Below are 23,022 nucleotides of genomic sequence, written 5' to 3' on the forward strand. Positions count from 1 at the left end.
AGGCCCTATCTCTACCTATAGGCTAGCCTAGGTGCCTTCCTCTGTGCTCTCATTGCACCTGGGTTTACTTTAAATTATTATACTCAGCATATGATATTTACACTGTCTACTTATGTATCTTTTTCTCCTTCTATATTGTTCACTTAAAGAGAGGAGAACAGGTGCTTTTTAATTTACAAATAAAATGTATTTATATTTAAGGTGTACATTGTGATGCTTTGATATATGTATACATTTTGAAATAGTTACCATAATCAAGCTAATTAACTCACCCATGACCTCACATACTTATAATTTTTTTTGTGTGTGAACACTTAAGATAAATTCTCTTAGCAAATTTCAAGTATAAGATACAACATCATTAACTATAGTTACTATGCTGTACTTTAGATCTCCAGAACATACACATCCTGCATAACTGAAACTATGGCCTTTAACCAACAGGTCCCCATTTCCCCAATCCCCAGCCTATAGTAAACACCATTCTATACTGTGTTTTTATGAATTAAACTTTTCAGATTCCACATAGAAGTGAGATCATGCAGTTTTCATCTTTATGTGTCTGGATTATTTCACTATAATGTCTTCCAGGTTCATCCATCTCACAAATGTCAAGTTTTCCTTCTTTTTAAAGGCTGAATAATCTCTCTCTCTCTCTGTGTGTGTGTGTGTGTGTGTGTGCGCATAATACTTTATCCATCTACAGACACTTAGGTTGTTTCCTTTTCTTGGCCATTATGAATAATGCTGCAATGGACATGGAAGTGTAGATATCTCTTCAAGATACTGATTTAACTTGACATCAGGTACTTTTAACTTTGATGTCCATGTCTGAGCACAGTGCTAACAGAAGCACTCAACATAAAGGCACTGATCAGACTTTCACTACATTCTTTGTTTTGTCTAGGGTGAAACTCAGGTCAAGACAGCTGTCTTGGCCAACATCATCTCTTTCCCTGCGATTTTATTGACTAAAAATGTAGCAAAGGATCTCTTCTATAGTTTTTCTCCCTGTAAGGTAAATCTAAGGAGAGAATCATTGTGAGACTTCAATGCAAGAAGATGCCATTTAGAAACTATTGGTCCCTGCTATTTAACAATCCATTGCAGGATGTCCATTGGTGTAAATTAAATTCATGAAAGTATATGAGACTAAGACCTAGAATCTTGGGTTTTGGCCTTAATTTTGCCATTGACAAACTTGTGATATTCAGAAAATTACTGAATCTCTCTGACCCTCAGTTTTTCCATGGGAGAAATTGAGAGAATAATCTATTTACTGGCTAATACAGCTTGATAACAAAGATTAAAGAGCATTTACTGGGGTTTCTTTTTGGAGAAAACATTTAACTACTCCATTACTTCCATGTTACATGCCTGGATAATTTGTAGCCTCTGGAACTGGTACTCTAAAATGGCCACAGCCTTTCAGATACCAACCAAGTATCAAGGATGTTGGGGTTTTCAGCCTGCCATACTTCCTAACAGTCCCACAACTCAGACTGTTCTCAGTGAAGTTTAACTATAGTATCTGGAAATTTGAAGGGCATAAGACATGCTGTCATCCTGTAGCTGGACCTGAGAAATTTCTTTTTATCATGCTGAGGACAGACACAGTATGTTTTTCAGCTCAACCTTGTGTTCTCCTTATCCCAAAGCAGTGAAACAAGGTGAATGAGAAAATACCATTATCACAGTATCATGAACATACACAAGGGAGAAAACTACCATATTGCTTTTCATATTATGTGCCATAATTGGGCCTGGAGACTACATACCAATCATAATAATGATGCCTGAATGGGACTTTATGGCACCTTTCCCTGGTGAATTCCAAAGAATGGCCCAAAGGAACTCTGGAGATCCAGATCTGAAACCAGCATTGCCTGTTCCTCTTATTTCAGAGACAGCACTCAGCACATTGAGGGCTTCCATTAAATAGAATGGAACTCAGTATTTCCCTCCCTTGTCCTAAATTGCATTAAAAAACCATGGCTCACTCTGGAAAACTGTGTGGAGATTCCTCAAAGAGTTAAAAATAAACCTGCCCTACGACCCAGCAATTGCACTGTTGGGGATTTACCCCAAAGATTCAGATGCAATGAAACGCCGGGACACCTGCACCCCTATGTATCTAGCAGCAATGTCCACAATAGCCAAACTGTGGAAGGAGCCTCGGTGTCCATCGAAAGATGAATGGATAAAGAAGATGTGGTTTATGTATACAATGGAATATTATTCAGCCATTAGAAACGACAAATACCCACCATTTGCTTCAACATGGATGGAACTGGAGGGTATTATGCTGAGTGAAGTAAGTCAATCGGAGAGGGACAAACAGTGTATGTTCTCATTCATTTGGGGAATATAAATAATAGTGAAAGGGAATAGAAGGGAAGGGAGAAGAAATGTGTGGGAAATATCAGAAAGGGAGACAGAACATAAAGACTACTAACTCTGGGAAACGAACTAGGGGTGATGGAAGGGGAGGAGGGCGGGGCGTGGGGGTGAATGGGTGACGGGCACTGAGAGGGGCACTTGACGGGATGAGCACTGGGTGTTATTCTGTATGTTGGCAAATTGAACACCAATAAAAAATAAATTTATTATTAAAAATAAATAAATAGGGATCCCTGGGTGGCGCAGTGGTTTGGCGCCTGCCTTTGGCCCAGGGCGCGATCCTGGAGACCCGGGATCGAATCCCACGTCAGGCTCCCGGTGCATGGAGCCTGCTTCTCCCTCTGTCTGTGTCTCTGCCTCTCTCTCTCTCTGTGTGACTATCATAAATAAAAAAAATTAAAAAATAAATAAATAAATAAATAAATAACCACGGCTCTCTCCCTCATGACAATAGACAGATGATTCTTTTTTTCTCTTCAGCAGCCCTAGGAGGGGCAAGGGGAATCCTCATTCTGGGAGTTATTCAGCTAGTGTTTGGCTGGGGCCCTGTGTTAGGTCTCAGGAGGAGAAAAAAGAGACAGTTAAAGGCATATTATTACCTCAAGAAGCATATAGTCTATGAGCTTAGGCATGAAAACACAGGAAAGCAATACTCAGGCTGTGCAAAATGAGGGCTGAGTGAGAGGTAAGAATAAGTCAGGGCCTCTTTGGTCAGGAGACCAAAGGAGTTTGAGAGTCCCCAGGCATGCACCAGGTGTGGTGACCCAGAGGGAGAAATAGAACAGTGAGGAGAATATATTGAGCATGGGGAACAGCATGAGCTGAAGAAGTTCTGAGACAGGATAGTAAGAAATGTATTTGGGAATCAGTGACATGTGTAGTGTGGCTGGAGCCAGGGCCCACTCTAGTTGCCAAATTTGGGTAGGTTGAATGGAGCCAGACTGGGGAGGTTTTGGAACTCTAGGATATTTTACCCTTGAATTCTTGCTCTTGACTTTATAAATGTGGACAACAAAGGTCATGGCCACAAACCAGATAGATAGCTAGATGCACTGAATCTTTGGGTTCAGATAATAGCAATGATGAGCATTTATGAATTATGATAAGTGTTCACACACATCATGGTGTTTGTTCATGACAATCTATTTAAAAACAATGCCTCAATGCAAATATTTCCCTCCTTAAAACCTACTTCCTTAAGTCTTAAAACAAACAAATATGTTCTGTTGGTTGAACTCCTTGTCTTTATGGTGGTAGAGCTGAGTTGCAACAGCTGAGCCCACAAATTGAGACAAGATGAGCAAAGTGCTGGTTCCAATCCAGACTGTTTAGGGTGTCCTGACCCCATTTTCCCAGCATGCTCAGGTGCCTTGGCTGCTGTGTTCAAAGCCAGCCTAGGTAGAAACAGTTTCTGCTACTCTCTTTCAGGGTGAGCCTTTGGAACATGCTGAGACAGGATGAGTGACTCAACGTTAGGGAATTGAGGCCTGGAGAAAACCATTTCCATCCTCTGTTGCCAAGAGCTATTGGAGAAGCCCTAGATGAAGTCACAGGCCAAATGTTTATGGCCTGGCAGCACTGAGGAGGTCCTGAGCAACATAGGAGTGGAACTGTGGGTGATGAGGAAGTGTGTCCGGACTCAAGGCAGGACCTTGGACAGGGATCAGCAGGCTGAAATACAGCTCTTTTTTTTTCAAATAGCTTCGTTCTTTTTTTTATTTTTTAATTTTTTTATTGGAGTTCAATTTGCCAACATATAGCATAACACCCAGTGCCCATCCCTCAGTGCCCATCACCCAGTCACCCCAAACCTTCGTCCACCTCCCCTTCCACTACCCCTTGTTCATTTCCCAGAATTAGGTGTCTCTCATGTTTTGTCACCCTCACTGATATTTTCACTCATTTTCTCTCTTTTCCCTTTATTCCCTTTCACTAATTTTTATATTCCCCAAATGAATGAGACCATATAATGTTTGTCCTTTTCCGATTGACTTATTTCACTCAGCATAATACTGTCCAGGTCCCTCCACATCGAAGGAAATGGTAGGTATTTGTCGTTTCTAATGGCTGAGTAATATTTCATTGTATACATATACCACATCTTCTTTATCCATTCATCTTTCCATGGACACCGAGGCTCCTTCCACAGGTTGGCTATTGTGCATGGCTGCTATAAACATCGGGGTGCAGGTGTCCCGGCGTTTCACTGCATTTGTATCTTTGGGGTAAATCCCCAGCAGTGCAATTGCTGGGTCATTGGGCAGATCTATTTTTAACTCTTTGAGGAACCTCCACACAGTTTTCCAGAGTGGCTGCACCAGTTCACATTCCCACCAACAGTGCAAGAGGGTTCCCCTTTCTCCACATCCTCTCCAACATTTGTGGTTTCCTGCCTTGTTAATTTTCCCCATTCTCACTGGTGTGAGGTGGTATCTCATTGTGGTTTTGATTTGTATTTCCCTGATGGCAAGTGATGCGGAGCATTTTCTCGCGTGCTTGTTGGCCATGTGTATGTCTTCCTCTGTGAGGTTTCTGTTCATGTCTTTTGCCCATGAAGTACAGCTGTGCAGCAGGCAGCTGTGCACCCAAGTGGCATGGCAATCTGTGGATAATGTGTCGAATGTATGATGTGGGTTTTGGGCTTCCCTTGGTTAGGCACCACCCAGAGTGTCCTGCACAGTGTGAGCTCCCACAGGCACAGACTCACAGGTCTTATTCAGTGTTGGAGGTATTAGAAGTGCCCAAATGTACACTGTTGGAAATTGCAATGTAGTCTCATGGTTTTAACAGTAGTCCTAAAGTAAGGACACCCAGCCAGACTGAGCTCAACTAGCCCTAGAAACATTTGGTTCAGAGCTTCTGGACATGCTTACCTCTTCTCTTTTAAGGAAAGGACCTTAAAGGACTCCTTTGCATATAAACATCCAACACCTCAGGGACACTTGGGTGGCTCAGCGGTTGAGCGTTTGCCTTTGGCTCAGGGTGTGATCCTGGTGTCCGGGATCAAGTCCCACATTGGGCTCCTTGCAGGGAGTCTGCTTCTCCCTCTGTCCCTGTTTCTGCCTCTCTCTCCCTCTGTGTCTCTCCTGAATAAATAAATAAAGTATTTTTTTAAAAATCCAACACCTCAGAGTGTACCTCATTCCCACATCCCCACCAACCCAGGTAGAGGGAAGCAGGGTAAGCTGTGTTGTAGTGGAAAAACACTGGACTTAGAATCAAATGAGCTTGGGTTCTACCCCTTGCTGATATGATCCTGGGTGGTTCACTGAGTCTTCTCAAAGCCATAATCTCCTCATCTGTAGAAAGAGGCTAATAATAATAATCTCTACCTCACAGAGAACTTGTGAGAAGTTCATGAGTTAAGGTATATAGAAACACCTGGCAAAAGACTTCTAATATAGTGGTATATAATAAATGCATCTATGCTTGTACTTCAGAAGTTTCTAACATCTCCCTTCTGCAGGAAGGCTCTCCCAGGTCATTGATGGAGAAGTTGTGAGCTTCCTTCTATCTACATTAGCAGTCCCCTTAATATTCTCCTTTTGCCCTGTTAACAGCTGCTGTTCCTTCTGCTAATTTTGATAATGGTGGTAATGATGGTGACAGTTATAGTATAATGTGTTGAGTAATGACTGGCTCATACCATAGAAAAAATAATATAAAAATAATATAGGTAAAGGAAAATGAGAGAAAATTATGAAGGAAACAGAAGCTCTGGCTGGGTTTGAAGCCTATCCTTTCCTGAACTAGTCTCTGGTTCCATCCACGTAGGTAATTGTGCCAAATCCCCAAGGACATTGCTCTGGGAATTATGCAGACTTTAAGTAGATCCTGCTCAGTATGAAGGATGTATTTTAAAAGAGTAAGTGCGGAACAAGGCAAGAAAAGAGTGTTCCCATTCATCTAACACAAACACTCCCCAAGAATCCTTTTTGGTTATGCACAAACCAATCCATTGGCATCTAAGAAATATGGAATCAACACACTTCCCCATGTGCTTTTGTTCAGAGTAGTCAGTGAGTGTCCTCATCTTTGTTAAATAACAGGGCATTCTCTCTGCCTATTAAAATCCTTCTCTTCCTTTAAGGTCTAGTTGAAGTGTCTTATCCTTTCCAAGGCCTTTCTTTAATCTTCCTGTATTATTTCCCTAGAGCAATAAGTTACCATAAACTTGGTGGCTTAAAACAACAGAAATTTATTCTTTCACAGTTCTGGAGCCCAAAAGTCTGAAATCAAAGTGTTGGTAGGGCTATGGTCCCCTCAAGGCTCTAAGGAAGAATCCTTCCTTGCGTCTTCCAACTTCTGCGGCTCCTGGTATTCCTTGGCTTGTGTCGACATAACTATAGTCTCTGCCTCCATCTTCACATGACCTTCTTGCCTGTATCTCTATTGTTTATCTTCTTATATGGACACTTGTCATTGGATTTAGGTCTTATCTAGTTAATCCAGGATGATGTTATCTTGAGCTCCATTACTTAATTACATCTACAAAAACCTCTTTTCCAGATAAATTAACATTCACAAGTATCAGACATTAGAACTTGGACATATCTTTTTAGGGGCCACCACTCAATCCACTACATCCTCCAAGACTGAATTAATATCCCTTTCTTTTGAATTTACACAGAAAATTCTGTCTTCTATATCATAAGTGTGTGAATACAACTCTATCTCTCTGACCAGAAAGCATATTATTCAATGCCAGGAGCTATGTCTTATTCATCTCTGTGTAACCCGTTGTATATCCCAGTGCCTGACATTTATTAGGTATTCAATTAATTGTTGTTGATATTTCAAAATGTTTGATTTACCTTTCACTTCCAGGATTAAGGGAAGCAGCTGTGGAAGGCAGGCTTGGGGCAACAATTGCTACCTAACCATCAGAGTTGCAATGTAGAATAAGTGCCTGCCTCTGGGAGAGTATTGGCTCCTCTATCACCAGGAGGCAATTGTAACTCCCTGTAGTATTATAGTTCAAACAGCAAGGATTTCTTCAGAATTCCTAAGTCAAACTATCTGTCTCCTTTAGCGTATCTTTAAAATTTACTAATTAATTAATTTAGTTAATTGAGCTTTTATGTGCCAGACACTAGGCTCAGCCTAATATGGAGATACATATATCCACTAGATATAGGTATTGCCCTTTATAAGCTTCGAGTCTATCCAGAAAGGAAACATACACACATGAAATTTATGGGGCCAGATATAATCATCTACAAATAGGTATGACTGATGTACATCTGCTAAGGATAAGTGAGAGAACCCATTGCCTAAATAGAATTTAGAACCATGGACTCAGCCAGGGAAGCCTGACTTTTTTTTGGAAATGTCCATGGTCTTTGGGTTTCCTATGATACGATACTACCTAGGGCACATATACTCTGCCCATCTCATGGATCAAAATAAAACATGTCTGACTACCACATTCTAGCCACTAGCCCTTTAAACACAAAAGTAACTCAATTCTTTACTCTATATCGAAGTCCTTAGAGGTTAAGGTAAACCCCAAGAGGTCTATTTGCATGATGTTTCCATGGCAGACACACACTACCTACCCACTGTGGGAGACATTGTTAATAGGATTTTAGAACTGGCAATCCAGGATCCCAGACGGTGGAGTTAAGATGCTTGAATAAAGTATTAAGCTTGAACAGGCTGCCTGAAACTCCTGGAATGAAGTACGAGAGAATGAAGTAAGGAGTCGAGAGTTAAAGTATTTATGTTCCCCTTTGGGGCCCAGAGATTAAAAGAAAAGGAGCTAAGAAAAGGATGGGGGCTGGATACAGGAAAATAGTTTTCCTCACACATTCTCCCATGTAAACTAATGAAAAGTAGCCGTGGGGGTGAGAGGATGGAAGGAGGAGTCCTGGCACCAAACTAATCAGGGGAAGGATTTGAGCCAAGTGGCTGAACACTGAAGCTGAAAAGGAAACTCTTTAGCTTTCCTATGGTGCTATATAGTTTTGGCCCATGAGATTTATAATATTTCCAGTGCACACGTGTATGGTGCTTTATAATTTATAAAGTTATTTCACATCTACTTTAACATAACCTTTAAAGATTGAAAAGAGTGACTAAATTCATACCTCCACATGATGTCAGAATTCCATGTTATCCATTTCATTTGGTACATAGTGTGGATAAAATGATAATTATTATATACTTACCATTTAACAGGAGTGGAAAGAAGCCAAGAGGGGCAAGTGACTTAGCCCAGTCACATAGTTAATAAGTGATGAAGTTGAACCCTTACCAGAAGTACTCAACTACTTGCTGTTCCCGGAAGCTGAATGTTCTTTCATGCTCCTGTGCTTTTGCACAAGTTCCTTGTTCTTCCTGGCATGTCCTTCCCTCCTTCTCTGATGATCTGCTGCTCACCTATCAAGGCCTAACTTAAGTGCCACCTCCTTATCCTTCCCCCAAAGAATAATTGGATATTTATGCTGGGCTCTTATGACACACAATATACTATAAATCTCTACTAAAGCGCTTTATATCCACATAGTACAAGTACTTGAGCATGTGTCTGCTCCCACAATGAACTGAAAATTTCTATCTCCTTGAGGGCAGGAAACTTACTTCCTTCTCTTTACTCCTGTAATCTTCAGTCAGTGCTAAGCACTTATACTTGAAGGATAAAATGTCTAAATAAGTGAATGAGCTGAAGTTTTCATGCATACTTTTAAGCCAGCCATGCATGGCCTCACAGATGGATTTTCCTAATGGATGTCTCCAGTGAATGATTGATTCTTTTTGAGTCTGGTTTAGTCAACATGTTTATCAAAAATCTAATGAGGCTGGGGCAATTTCCAGGCTCTTCATTCAACTTGAAGTCACTCTGATCAGGACCACTGTCCCAAAAGAGGTTCAATTCCAGGATAGGTATAACCCTGAAGACAACTTATACCACAGAAGATGGCCTCATGCTTCCCTGACTGAGCTCAGATGGCCCTAAAGATGGGGAGAGGGTTGGGGGAGGAAGCAGAAATTGAAAAAAGGAGAGGAGGGAAGGAAAGAGAAAGAAGACAAGGAGGGAATGATGAAAGGGAGAGAAAGAGCTAGAAGAGGGGGGATATCAGAAAAAAGCAGATGTGCCTCATTGAATCAGATGATGGATGTTGTAGGACTTAGCTTAACTTGGACTATCCTCACATAAAATAACATCAGCTGAGTTCCCAAAAGCATGTAGCTGAGACTTCTTGTCATCAATCTGACAATGAACACCTGTGCCCTTTATACTTTGCAAGAATAATAGTAAGGTACAATTCACATAGTTTCTGGTTTGAGGCAGATGTGGCTTAAAACTTTGAGCCATGAGTTCAGGTCTTGATCTCAGGGTCATGAATTCAAGCTCCACTTGAACAAAAACAAAAACAAAAAACAAAAAACAACAAAAAACCTTGGAGCTGTGGGACTTTGGGCATGGGATGACTCTCTGAGGCTCATTTTCCTTATGTGTCAGATGAAGATAATACCTACATTGTAGGGCTGTTTATTTTATGAAGATTAGTGGTACTATACATAAAGCGCTTGGTAAATAGGCAGTAAACAAAAGAGAGCTACTATTATTATGCACTGTCAGAAGGTTGCATAGTGAAAAAAAAAGCACAGACTTTGGAGAATGACCAAAGTTTGAACGATATTTATGCTATTTAGAGCCAGGTTTCATACCCTTCTGAGAAATTAACTCCATCACCCTTTGAATTGCTATCTAGACAGTGTAATATGAAAGTTAGGAACGTGGCCTCTGGAGTTTTAATCCTGGTTTACTGTGTGACATTGAGTAAATAAATTAACATTTTTGAACCCTAGTTTCCCCATCTGTAAAGTGGGAGAAATAATAATAGTACCTATTTCCTAGGGTTGCCGTGAGGATCAAATGAGTTAATTTATGTAAAATACTTAAAACTATCCCTGGGAGAAACTAAGACCTCAATAAAAATTAGCTATTGCTCTTCAGAAATACTTCCCACATTCATCATATCATTTATTGCTCACAACATCCAGTGAAAGATGTATTGCCATTCTCATTTTACAGGGGAGGAAACTGAGGTTCAGACTTGTTCAAACCTATATAGGTAGTCAATGACAGAGCCCAAACTAAAAGTCTGTTTGCTTACTAGTTATAAGTTCTCCCTTCTCTCCACTTTAAACGCAATACTACATTATTTCTCAGGGCTTTTTTTAATGCCATGAAATGTGTCAAATATGTCAGGAGCTCATTCTATAAATGCAGTATAGACCCATCCTCTATAAACATGCTGATGGACTTTGGCTTGCTTATTTATTAGAGGAAACATGACTTCTGAATATTCAGCCACGTATCACCTCCAATGAAAGCCAGATCTACCACTTCCCTGCTTTGCAGAATTCATTGAATATTGTCTTCTTCCAGAAGTCAAAATTATCTTCCTTACACATTTGGCCATTCTGCTCATACGCTTTCAATTTGGCCTAATCAGTTAGAATTTAAAACTCTAAAATATTAATTTCCACAAACATGTTTACAACCCAGGAAAGTTGGCTAAAAACTCATTCTGGTAAAAAGAATCCTAATTTTCTATTGACTTCCATTATAAAGTTGAAGGTGTGTTCCTACGGAAACTGCCCCCCCAATACAATGAGTCAAAAGCTTTTGGTAAAGAAGGGCCAACTATGTTGTGTTGGCAAAAGGACTGGGCAGTGCATGAAATGTACCTGAAAACAAAGTGCCATAAAGATAGAATATAGTACTCATAGTAACAGCAGTTTAAACATCCACTCTTGGTCTCACAGCTATGTTTGCCCACTTTCAGCCTCTGGAAAGCAGTAGGAGCCTCCCTATCTTAGATCTACACCCACCCCCTTCCCCAGTACCTATCATCAGCACTCCCAATCATGCTTCATTGCTTTTTTAAAAAGACTTATATATGTATTTGAGAGAGAGATAGTGTCTGAGCGAGGGGGAGGATGAGGGCCAGAGGGAGAGAGAAATTCAAGCAGACTCCATGCTGAGCATGGAGCCCAACAAGAGGCACAATCTCATGACTCATATCATACCCGAGCTGAAACCATGAGTCAGATGCTTTAACCGATTCCGCCACCCAGGCACCCCCATGCTTCATTGCTTTAAAAAAATCTTTTTTTAAATCAAGCTCTCTGCCCAGTATGGGGCTTGAACTCATGACCCTGAGATCAAGAGTCTTATGCTCTACCGACTGAGCCAGCCAGGCGTCCCAATGCTTCATTGCTTTTTGATCTTCATCGCACTTATCATCTAACATACAAACTATTTTACATATTTGTGTTGTTTAGTTTTTGGCCCCTATTCTACTAGAATGTAAGCAACACAATAATACATACACATTTTTTTCCTATACTATTGTATCCTCAGCACCTGGAACCATGCCTGTTACATTGGTAGGCGTTCACTAAATACTTGGTGAATGAATGAAGAAAGGAAGGAATGAACAGATGAATGAATGATGAATGTTGTTTCCTTTGTCTGCAAAGGTCATCTCTCTTCCTCAACCTCTTTCACCTGATTATCTCCTCCACAGGCTTCAGAATGCAAGAAATATCACTTCCTCAAAGATGCCTTCCTGCTACTTTTGTGTTTTTTTGATCCTCCTGCTGAATCTTGTTACACCAGCCTATACTTTTCCTATAGAGCACAACTGTAATTAAATAACAAATTATATAAGTTTTTGTTTGGTTTCTGTCCCCTTCCAGACAAAAGCTTCACAAAAACAGGGGTTTCACTGTGTTCACCACAACATCCTCAGTGTCTAGAATAGAACCTAGAATAGAACTGAATAAAAATTGTGCCGTTTATGAGATAGAGCAGAGGGTCTTTTTTTTTAGAGCAGAGGGTCTTAACTTAAGCACATACCTTTTAGCATAGGATTCAGACATGTCTAGCAGACTGATGGGGTAGTCTCTTTAGATATCTAGGTAGATCAGAGATTGAGAAGTCTTCTGGAAAAGAATTAAGTCTAAGGAAAAAGAAGAATAGAGGCCCACAAGATTGGATCAATAGCATGAGAGAGAAAGATAAAACTGACTAGAGCTCTGGTTGCAGTGTCTACCACTTAGCTTATTCTTTGGCCCAGATCTTGGGACACTCAAGATCTGATTTTTAAAGTGTGTGACAGGAGGAAAAACAGTGACAACTCTTTTGCCAAAAACAGAGCAGATATAAGAAACATAAGGCAGCCTTGCTTTGGGTGCTTTCTTGTTAAATGCAGCCCAAAAATGGAGGCATATACTAGCCCAAAGAAGGCACATGGTGCAGAAAATAAGGCCCTTAACATTAACTCCTGGTGGTAGCACCACTGTTGATGTACAGTGGCAGTGGTGTCGACAGTAGCAGAAGTGGCCACAGCAGCTCTGGAATAGCAGAGGCCTTCAGCTAAGTACCACAGGAAAAAGAAAATGGTGGAAAACAAACTGAAAGGACTGTGCTTGTAAGCACATTTCTTGGTAACATGTGAACATAATTAGGTTACAATATTCTAGTCCCTGCCCAGAAATTCACTTTATAGAATTTACTTTGCCAACTCTAGGATGTTCTCTGTCCCGTAATCATCTAGTTTTAGCTGCTCCAGTCACTCCAGCAATTTTCAGCATCATTTAGATCTCTCTTTCCTTTCAAGTTTTGAACTAGTTATGGTTTATTTTTTATTAAAAATCACAGCTTTATTGAGACATAACACACATACCAAACATTTCATTATTTTAAAGTGTACAATTCAATGGTTTTTTTTCCTTTTAGGTTTTTTATTTTAATTCCAGTATAGTTAACACACAGTGTATATTAGTATCAGATATACAATATAGTGATTCAACAATTCCATACATCACACAGTGTTCATCATGAGAAATGCACTTCTGAATCCCCATCACCTATTTAATCTATTTCCTCTATCCCCTTTCTATCTGGTAACTATCAGTTTGTTCTCTATAATTAACAGTCTGTTTCTGGGTTTGCCTCACTCTTCTTTTCTTCATTTGTTCATTTTTTTTCTCTTAAATTCCTCATATGAGTGAAGTCATGTGATGTTTGTCTTTCTCTGACTGACTTATTTTGCTTAGCGTTACACTCTCTAGTTCCATCCATGTTGTTGCAAATGCCAAGATTTCATTCTGTTTTATGGCTAAGTAATATTTCATAGTATGTATATGGCACTTTATCTTTATTCGTTCATCTATGGATGGAAACTTGGTCTGCTTCCATAATTTGGCTATTGTAGACAATGCTGCAATAATACATAGAGGTGCATGTATCCCTTTGAATGAACTGGGTCATAGGTTTGTTCTTTTTGTGACTTTTCTTTAGAGAGAGAGCAATGAGCTGGGGAGGGGGACAGAGAGAGAGGGAGAGAAGGAATCTTAAACAGGTTCTACACCCAAGGTAGAGCCCAAGACAAGGCTCAATCCCAAGACACTGAGATTATGACTTGAGCCGAAATCAAAAGTCTGATGCTTAACTGACTGTCCCTATTTTTGACATTTTAAAGAACCTCCATACTATGTTTTACAATGCACAAATGTTCCTTTCTCTCCACATCCTCAACAACACCTGTTGTTTCTTGTGTTTTTTTTTTAATCTTAACCACTCTAACACTCTCACTGTACTTTTGTTTGCATTTACCTGATGATGAGCAATGTTGAACATCTATTTCACATAGCAGGTGGCCGGCCATCTGTATGTCTTCTTTGGAGAAATGTCTACTCATGTATTCTGCCCATTTCATAATTGGGTCACTTGTTTTTGGGTGTTGAGTTGTATTAGTTCTTTATATATTTTGGATACTAACCCTTTATCAGATAAGTCATTTGTGAATATCTTCTTCCATTTAGTAACTTGCTTTTCAGCTTTGTTGACTGTTTCCTTCACTGTGCAGAAGCTTTTAATTTTGATGAAATCCCAATAGTTTACTTCTGCTTTTATTTCCCTTGCCTAAGAGACATATCTAGAAAAATTATGCTACAGTTGATGTCAGAGACATTACTGTCTGTGCTCTTTCCTAGGATTTTTATGATTTTATGTATCATATGTAGGTCTTCAACCCATTCTAAGGTTAATTTTGCGTATGGTATAATAAAGTGATCCAGTTTCATTCTTTTGCATGTATCTGTCAGGTTTTCCCAACACTATTTGTTGAAGAGACTTTTTTCACATTGTATATTCTTTCCTCCTTTGTTGAAGATTAATTGACCGTATAGCTGTGGATGTATTTCTGTATTTTCTATTCTGTTCCATTGATCTATGTGTCTGTGACAGTACTGTATTGTTTTGATCACTACAACTTTGTAATATAAATTGAAGTCTGGAATTATGATACTTTCAGGTTTTTTTTCTTTTTCGAGATTACTTTGGCTATTTAGAGTCTTTTGTGTTTCCACACAAACTCTAAAATTGTTCCAGTACTGTGAAAAATGCTGTTGTATTTTGATAGGGATTGCATTAAATATGTACATTGCTTTGGGTAGTATAGACAGTTCAAGAATATTTAGTCTTCCAATCTTTTTTTTATAAATTAATTTTTATTGGTGTTCAATTTACCAACATACAGAATAACACCCAGTGCTCATCCCGTCAAGTGTACCCCTCAGTGCCCGTCACCCATTCATTTCTTCCAATCTATAAGCATGGAATAGCTTTCCATTTCTTTGCATTATCTTCAATTTCTTTCATCAATGTTTTACAGTTTTTCAGAATACAGTTCTTTCACCTCTTTGGTTGAGTTTATTCTTAGTTATTTTATTATTTTGGTGCAATTGTAAAGAGATTGTTTTCTTAATTTTTCCTTCGGCTCCTTTGTTATTAGTGTATAAAAATGCAACCTATTTCTGAACATTGAATTCGTATCCTGCAACGTTATTGAATCTATTTATCAGTTCTAGTAGTCTTTTGGTGGTATCTTTAGGGTTTTGTATATGTAGTACCATATCATCTGCAAATAATGAAAGTTTTACTTTTTCTTATCAATTTAAATGCCTTTTATTTCTTTTTGTTGTCTCATTGCTGTGGCTAGGACTTCTAGTACCATGTTGAATAAAAGTGGTGAGAGTGGACATCCTTGTCTTGTTCTTGACCTTAGAGGAAAAGCTATCAGTTTTTCCCCATGAAGGATGATGCTCCCTATGTGTTTTTCATATAAGGCCTTTATTATGTTGAGGTTTGTTCCCTCTAGACCTACCATATTGAGGGGTTTTTTTTATTATGACCGGATGCTGTATTTTGTCAAAAATTTTTCTGCATCTATTTATGTGATTATATGGTTTTTATCCTTTCTCTTTTTGATGTGATGTATCACATTGATTTGTGAATATTGAACTGCTCTTGCAACCCAGGACTAAATCCCATTTGACCATGGTGAATGGTTTCTTTAACATATTGTTGGATTTGGTTTGCTAGTATTTTGTGGAGGATTTTTACATCTATGTTCATCAGAGATTTGTGATGTCTTTATCTGGTTTTGGCATCAGGGTAATGCTGGCTTCACAGAATGAATTTAGAAGTTTTCCTTTCATTTCTATTTTTTGGAGTAGTTTGAGAAGAATAGGTATTAACTTTTCTTTAAATGTTTGGTAGAATGACCTATGAAGCAATCTGGTCCTGGACTTTTGTTTTTTGGGAGATTTTTTATTATTGATTCAATTTCATTGCTGGTAATAAGTCTATTCAAATTTTCTATTTCTTCCTACTTTTGTTTTGGTGGGTTTTATGTTTCCACTTCTTTTAGGATTTACCCACTTCTTTTAGGTTGTCCAATTTGTTGGCATATAATTTTTCATAATATTCTATTACAGTTTTTTTTATTTCTGTGGGTTATTATTATTATTTCTCCTTTCTCATGTGTGATTTTCTTTGAGTCTCTCTTTCTCTTTGATGGGTCTGTCTAGAGATTTGTCAATTTTGTTGAACTTTTCAAAGAACTAGCTCCTGGTTCCATTAATCTGTTCTATTGGGGTTTTTTTAGTATCTATATCATTGATTTCTGCTCTAATCATTATGATTTTCTTCTTTCTTCTGGTTTTGGATTTTGTTTATTGTTCTCTTTCTAGCTCCTTTAAGTGTAAGGTTAGGTTATTTGAGCTTTTTCTTATTTCTGGAGGTAGACCTTTATTTCTATATCCATCCCTTTTAAATCACTTTGCTGTATTCCAAGGATTTTGGACAAATATGTTTTCATTTTTGTTTGTTTCCATGTAATTTTTTATTTCTTTGTTAATCCATTCATTGTTTAGTCTCATGTTATTTAACCTCCATATATTTGTGGCCTTTCCAAACTACATTTTTTTCTTGTATTTGATTTCTAGTTTCATAGTGCTGTGATCATAAATGACTAATGGTATGACTTTGATCTTTTTTGAATTTATTGAGATTGACTTTGTGTCTTAATATGTGATCTATCCTGGAGAATATTCCATGTGCATTTGAAAAGAATGTGCATTCTGCTGTTTTAGGATGTAATGCTCTGATATTAACTCCATCTGCTCCAGTATGTCATTCAAAGCCACTCTCCTTGTTCATTTCCTATTTGGATGATTTGTCCTTTTTTTTAATAAATTAATTTTTTATTGGTGTTCAATTTACCAACATACAGAATAACACCCAGTGTTCATCCCGTCAAGTGTCCCCCTCAGTGCCCGTCACCCACTCACCCCCAATGATTTGTCCTTTGATGTAAATAAAGTCTCCTACTATTTTTGTATTACTATCACCGTTACATTCAGTATTAGCTGTTTTATGTATTTGGGTGCTCCCTCATTGGGTGAATAAATATTTACAATTGCTATATCTTCTTGTTGAGTCGTCCCATTTATTATTATGTAATGTTCTTCTTTGTCTCTTGTTATAAGCTTTTGTTATAATGTCTATTTTGTCAGATAATAAGTATTGCTACCGTAGCTTTCTTTTGACATGCATTTGCATGATAAGTATTTCTCCATCCCCTCGCTTTCAATCTGTACATGGCTTCAGGTCTGAAATGAGTTTCTAGGAGCATCTGACTGGCTCAGTTGGTAGAGCATGTGACTCTTGATCTCAGGGTCATAAGTTTGAGCCCCACATTGGGCATAAAGATTATTTGAAATGAGTCTCTTGTAGGCAATACATGGGTAGGTCTTGTTTTTTTCCTTTATGTCACCCTGTGTCTTTTGACTGGAGCATTTATTCTATTTACTTCACAGTATTTATTAATAGATGTGTATTTATTGCCATTTTGTTACTTGTTTTGTGATTGTTTTTGTAGTTTTTCTCTGATTCTTCTTGTCTTGCTTTCTTTCATGGTTTGTTGGTTTTCTTTATTTATATTATTGGATTTCTTTCTTTTTATTCTTTGCATATCTATTGCTGGTTTCTGACTTGTGATTACCATTAGGTTTGTACATAATATCTTCTGCATATAGCAATCTATAGTAAGTTGATGGTTGCTTAAGTTTTAATCCATTCTTTACTCCTCTCATCCCCATGTTTTAGGTAAATATTGTCATATTTTACATCCTTTTATTTATTTTTTTAATCCCTTGACTGATTTTTACAGATTACTTATTTTTATTCCTTTTGTGTTTCTTACTTTTCATACTTTCAATTATGGTCTCTCTTTTCTACTCAAAAAGTCCCCTTTAATATTTATTTTAGAGTTAGTTTATTGGTCATGAGCTCCTTTAGTATTTGTTTGTCTGAAAATCTCTTTATCTCTCCTTCTATTGTGAGTAATAGCTTTGCTGGGTAGGGTATTCTTGGATGCAGATTTTTTTCTTTCAGCACTTTGAACATATCATGCCATTCTCTTTTGGCCTGCAAAGTTTCTGACAAAAAAAGTCCACTGATAGGATTATGGACTTTCTTTTGTATGTAACCATCTTCTTTTTTCTTGTTGCTTTAATTTTTTTCCTTATCATTACTTTTTGCCATTTTAATTACCGTGTATCTTGGTATAGACCTCCTTGGGTTGATTTTGCTGGGATATCTCTGTGCCTCTTGGATCTGGATATCCGTTTCCTTCCCTAGATTAAGACAGTTTTCAGCCATTATTTCTTCAAATAAATCTTCTGCCCCCCTTTCTCTCTCTTCTTCTCTGGGATCCCTATAATGTGAATGTTTACACTGATGGAGTCATTGAGTTCCCTAAATCTATTCTCATTTTGCTTAATGTTTTCCTATCATTTATTCAACTTGATTACTTTCCATTAATCTATCTTCCAAGCCATTAATTCATTCCTATGCTTCCTCTAGCCTGCTATTTATTACATCAAGTGTATTTAAAATTTCATTTATTGTGTTTTATCACTGATTTGGCTCTTTTATATCTCTTTGTTAAGGGTTTTGCTGATGCCCTCCACTCTTTTCTCAAGTCCTGTGAGTATACTTATGATCATTCCTTTAAATTCTTTATCAGACATATTACTTATATCCATTTTGCTTAGGACTCTTGTTGTGATTTTGTTCTGTTCTTTCATTTAGGACATATTCCTTTGTCTCCTCATTTTGTTTAACTCTGTGTCTATTTCTTTGTGTTAAGAAATCCAGCTATGTCTCCTTCTCTCGAAGGTAATGGCTTTATGAGGAATAGGTCCGGTAGTGCTCAGCAGTGCAGTGGCCCCTATTCTCCAGGACCATGTACATCAGAGAGTGTATATATGTGTGTTATATATGCCCTGCTGTTGTGTCCTGGCTGACATTTCCTTCAGTTCAGTCATCTGCAGGGATTGTCTTTGCCTGTTGTGGGCAGTGTTTGGTTCCTAGCTGGGTGTGGTACATTTTAACAAGGTGTGTGCTGGTCTGCCTACATAATGAGACCCGCTTCTGCCACAAGTAAAACAGAGGCCCCAGTTGGGAAGAAGCAGTGTTGGTCAGGCTAGAGCTGGTCTTCTGGGGGAGAGGACTTACAGCACCAACACTGAGTGAAGGGTGACTAGAAAGTGTGGATCCACTGAATCCACTGGCTACAGGGCATGGTATAAGCAAGTTAGGTAGAGAGTATAGGCCCTGCACTGGTTCCTGAAAGTGACCTTCTGTTTATGCTGGGGAGCAAGGCAGGAAGATGGTGTCTATCACATCTTTTGTTCCTGGAGAGTTCTTCCTAGTATCTCTGCCTTTCTGGGCCATGCTCTGTGATGAGGAAGTAACTCTCCCTCCCTTGTGCCCTGGGCCGTTCTCAGACCACTGTATCCATGCTGCATTTACACAGGCTGTTTGGCAAGCTGTCTTGTTAAGGGCAGGCATTCAACTTCCTAATGCTCTCTTGGCTCAAGAGCCAGGCTCACTGATTTTTAAAATTCCAGGATTTAAGGATGTGGAGTTAAGGTGGTGGAAGTGTAGGAAGGCCCTAAGCTTGTATCATCCCTCAAACACAGCTAGATATCAAATTCTTCTGAATGCCTGAGAAATCAATCAGAGACCTGAGAAATACTGCAAATCTACAAGTAGAAAACCAAGCACTTTTCAGAAGCTAGGTAGTGTGGAGACTTGAATATGGTGTGATATAGTGGAGTATATGGAGGTGGGGAGGAAGCCTGCTTAAGGAGGCTACTGCAAAGTATAATAAGCAGCAGAGGGCAAAAGCTGAACTTTTAGAAATCTGCTACTGAGGGGGACCTGCCTGGCTTAAAGATTCTCAGGTGGTATAGCAGGGAAGCATCCTAGGAGTGAACATTGTTTGAGGATCCCCTGGGTCACAAGATTGGGTGTTGCCAACATGTTGCACTGTTCCCAGGCATAGGAGCAGGAATACCAGCTGGGAGGAATGGGGTTTGGAGCTGGTTTTCTGTTCTGAGTTGCCATAAACCTCGAACCACTGTGCAGTTGTGTGAATGCTTTCCTGGGACAATCCAGCAAATGGCAAAAGTGTGGCCAGACTCTCCCCTGAAGGAACAGTGTGAGTCCACACTGTGAGAGTCCCTAAAATTAAGAGTTTTGAAGCTTAGTCACCTGCCTGAGATTAAAAAAAAAAGCTTGGACACATGCAGGATTCAGACAGAAACAAGGGACACAACAGAGGTGATTGTTCTTCTGTGAGGGCTTACTGAAGAGTGAGGGGTTCAAATTTTCAGCTCCAGTGGTAAAGAGTGGGGGATGGGGGTGGGGGCACATTCATTCCCATGCATCAGCATTGTGAGACTTAAGGGAGCAGAAGAGCACCATCTAGTGGAGGCTGGAGCTGCTTACAGCAAGGCCACTCCCCTGTGCTCTAGAGGCACATTTCTTTTTTTTTTTAATTTTTTTAATTTTTATTTATTTATGATAGTCACAGAGAGAGAAAGAGAGAGAGGCAGAGACACAGGCAGAGGGAGAAGCAGGCTCCATGCCCTGGGAGCCCGATGTGGGATTCGATCCCGGGTCTCCAGGATCGCGCCCTGGGCCAAAGGCAGACGCCAAACCGCTGCGCCACCCAGGGATCCCCTAGAGGCACATTTCTACAGGAGTCAGGTGAGAATCAGCAGAGCAAGCCCCTCCCCAGAAGACTAGTCAAACAACTTGCTCATACCATGTCTACTGAACGAGTACTACAAAGAATCAGCTCTAAGGGGAAACAAGATATAGCTTCCTTTCTACTTTTATTCTTTTTATATCATTTTTTCATTTATTTTCTTATTTTTTCAACTCCTTATTTTTATTTTCGTATTAATTTTGCATTTTTCATATATATTATATATTTTTTACTTTTTATTTTCACCACATATAGTATTATATATAGTTGATTATATTATATATAGTTTATTTTCACCATATATATATATATAATATATATATATTATATATATATATAGTATTTTGGGATCTGGGTTCTTTTAACAAGCAGATGAGGACACACCTAAGATCCAGCATTTTTGGGTTTTTTTTTTGGTTGTTTTTTTTTCTTTTTTGTCTTTGTTTTTGTTTTTGTTTTTTCTCTTTCTTCTTTTCTGGAAAAAATGATGAGATAGAGAAACTCACCCCAAAATAAAAAAATAGGAGGTAGAACTCATGACCAGAGATTTAATCAATACAGATATAAGTAAAATCACTGAACTAGAAATTAAAACAATGATTATAAGGATACTAATTGGGCTTGAAAAAAAACATAGAAAATATCAGAGGATCTCTTACTGGAGAGATGAAAGAATTAAAATCTAGTCAGTCTGAAATAAAAAATGCTAGAAACAAGATGCAAGCCCAAATGAAAGCCATGAAAATGAGGATGGATGAAGCAGAGGAGCAAATCAGTGATATGGAAGATAAAATTATAGAAAATAATGAAGTTGAAAAGGAGAGAGAAATAAAAGTAATAGATAATGAAAGTAGACTTAGGGAACTCAGAGACTTATTAGGACATAATAACATTCACATCATAGGAATCCCAGAAAATGAAGAGAGAGAAAAAGGGGCAGGAGGTTTATTTGAGCAAATTATAGCTGAAAACTATAAAACTAATCTGGGGAACTACACAATTATTAAAATCCAAGAAGCACAGAGAACTCCCATTAAATTCAACAAAAACTAACCTTTGACAAGTCATATCAGAGACAAATCCACAAAATACAGAGACAAGGAAAGAATTTTGAAATCAGCCAGGGAAAAAGAAGTCCTTAAATTACAAAGGAAGGCAGATCAGATTTGCAATAGATCTGTCCACAGAAACATGGCAGGCCAGAAGCAAGTGGCAGGAGATATTCAACATGATGAATTGGAAAAATATATATCCAAGGATTCTTTATCCAGCAAGGTTGTCATTCCAAATATAAGGAGAAATAAAGAGGTTCCTGGACAAAAATAATAAAATAAAATAAAATAAAATAAAATAGTTCATGAACACTAAAGTAGCCCTACAAGGAATTTTAATGGGGACTTCTTTTTTGGGGGGGGGGGACTTCTTGAGTAGAGAAAAAAGACCAAGAGTACCAAAGACTAGAAATAGCAGAGGACATCACTAGAAACATGAAATCTACAAGTAACTAAATTTATATCTTTCATTAATCACTCTGAATGGAAATGGACTAAATGCTCCAATCAAAAGACATAGGGTATCAGAATGGTTAAAAAAATAAGATCTATCTATATGCTGCCTACAAAATACTCATTTTAGATCTAAAGATTGAGAGGATAGAGAACCATCTATCATGTTAATGGATGTTAAAAGAAAGCTGGAGCAGCAATACTTATATCGGACAAACTAGATTTTATTCCTTTTTTATTTTTTAAAAGATTTTATTTATTTATTCATGAGAGACACAGAGAGGCAGAGATATAGGCAGAGGGAGAAGCAGGCTCCCTGTGGGGAGCCTGATGCAGGACTCAATCCTAGGACCCCAAGACCATGACCTGAGCCAAAGGCAGATGCTCAACCACTGAGCCACTGAGGCATCCCAGACAAATAAGAATTTAAGCCAAAGATGGTAACAAGAGATGAAGAAGGGAATTATGTCATAATTAAGGGGTGGATCCATCAAGAAGATCTAACAATTATAAATATTTGTACCCTCAACTTGGGACTAGCCAAATATATACAAAAATTAATAACAGACATAAATAAACTCATTGATAATAAAATAATAGTAGGGGACTTTAACACCTCACTCATAGCAATGGACAGATTATCTAAGCAGAAGATCAAGGAAATAAGGGCTTTGAATGACACACTGGACCAG

General features: G+C 38.5%; 1 non-coding gene across 1 annotated transcript; it reads right to left on the reverse strand.

Moving 5' to 3' along the window:
- Positions 1-11,542: 11,542 nt before the first annotated feature.
- On the reverse strand, positions 11,543-11,615 carry TRNAK-CUU (transfer RNA lysine (anticodon CUU)). The gene has a single exon. It is a non-coding gene; the product is annotated as a tRNA-Lys (tRNA).
- Positions 11,616-23,022: the final 11,407 nt, after the last annotated feature.

The sequence above is a fragment of the Nyctereutes procyonoides genome, unplaced genomic scaffold (genome assembly GCF_905146905.1).
Source record: "Nyctereutes procyonoides isolate TBG_1078 unplaced genomic scaffold, NYPRO_anot_genome, whole genome shotgun sequence".
Lineage (NCBI taxonomy): Eukaryota > Metazoa > Chordata > Mammalia > Carnivora > Canidae > Nyctereutes > Nyctereutes procyonoides.